The sequence below is a fragment of the Rhagoletis zephyria genome, unplaced genomic scaffold (genome assembly GCF_001687245.7).
Source record: "Rhagoletis zephyria isolate East Lansing unplaced genomic scaffold, Rhagoletis_zephyria_1.1 Rzeph_scaffold_00294, whole genome shotgun sequence".
NCBI classification, from domain to species: Eukaryota; Metazoa; Arthropoda; class Insecta; order Diptera; family Tephritidae; genus Rhagoletis; species Rhagoletis zephyria.
In genome coordinates, this window is record NW_016157378.1 from 205,596 (window position 1) to 207,204 (window position 1,609).

General features: G+C 30.2%; 1 long non-coding RNA gene across 1 annotated transcript in view; it reads right to left on the minus strand.

Moving 5' to 3' along the window:
• Window positions 1-214: 214 nt before the first annotated feature.
• The window catches only part of LOC108358761 (uncharacterized), a 23,965-nt gene continuing 22,570 nt past the window's right edge, over window positions 215-1,609 (minus strand). Inside the window, exon 3 of the long non-coding RNA XR_001846829.1 lies at window positions 215-292. This is a non-coding gene — a long non-coding RNA (uncharacterized LOC108358761). The remainder of the gene's footprint in view (window positions 293-1,609) is intronic.

Below are 1,609 nucleotides of genomic sequence, written 5' to 3' on the forward strand. Positions count from 1 at the left end.
CTTTTGGAGAAACAAGACAATTAAATAAAAAATCCTTTTCCACCTAAAAGTGAACTTCTGGAAATATTTCACTTTTTTTTGTTCTAAAATTCTAATTTCACGAAAATATAAAATTAAGGAAATCATTGAAACCCCTGAAGCAATAAATAGGCATTGGTTATTATCTTATTTTTAGTGTTTTTTNACCATAAACTCTTGGATCTAGGTACCTTGGATCCTTTTTCTGATAGCGCGGATTTTGTTTTATCTTACTAATTTTACCTTTAAGGAGAGCTAGAAGTAAAACTTTCCACTAAAATTTTGCGAAAAAATTATTCAATTCAAATATCTGAAATTACAGACTTCAACAGTTTGTAAAGTATTTTTAGTTCACTGTTATAAGTGCCATAGCAACGAACTCGAAATATATGCATCTTATTTTGGTTTTAAGAGATTTTTTTCAGCACTTAAATTTATAAAATGCGTTGTTTTTATTAAAATTGACGAATATGTAAGAAAAACCTTACGTCAATAAATGCTCAACCTTGACAAAAATATGTAGCTCTTCATTTTAGCTACTATTAGTATTATCAAGCTCTTTTTAGCTCTTTATTTCGACCGTTTTAGCTCCAAACGAAATTTTTCTCCGGCAACACTGCTTAATACACGTACAAACATACATACATGTGAGCGGCCGGCAAAGCGACGAGAATAGCGAAGAAAACAAAAACAAAATTACTTCGATTTGACTTCAACCCTTCGCTTGAATTCTATGCCAGGGATGATAAATGAGTTTTTAATTTTTGTACCAAATGGACAAAAAGAATATACTAAATCAGCCGAAAAAGTACCAAAATTTAAAAGACTAGACAGACATATGAATATGGGTAATTTTCAAACAAAGTGTTCATGGCAGGTTTTTTATATAGTTTTTTTTAAGATTGATAATCTTATCCTCTAAAATCGTTTACTGACGCGAATACGAAACTGCTTTCATGCTTTTCAAAAATTAATTTTTGTTCTTATTTTTGCATTTTTGTAAAATATTTTCCAGAATGTAACATTTGCATATCACTTTTAAACTCATTTATCAGATAAGCCAATGTTGGAGATTTTTTGCGCCTTCTTCAAGACATTAACGTGACGTTTTTCTTGGGAGGCAGGTTTTTTGTTTAATCTTTCTTCAGCAACAACTTCCCATATATGCCATTTGAACACTTTTGGAGAAACAAGCGAATTAAATAAAAAATCCTTTTCCACCTAAAAGTGAACTTCTGGAAATATTTCACTTTTTTTTGTTCTAAAATTCTAATTTCACGAAAATATAAAATTAAGGAAATCATTGAAACCCCTGAAGCAATAAATAGGCATTGGTTATTATCTTATTTTTAGTGTTTTTTTTTATAAAAAAACTGGGTGTCTTTCCGGAAATATTAAGCCTTACTCGTTAATATTAAATACCTTTTTTTTTGGTTCGGCCAGTGTGTACTGCACCAAAAATCTGGAAAAATTTCGTCCGTGGACTTGGATGCGTAGCGTTATATGTACTTGTACATATGCATAGTTTAAAAAGGCCATGAAAACCCTAAATTTCCATTACAATCAATAATTCAAGTTAATCAACAAAACC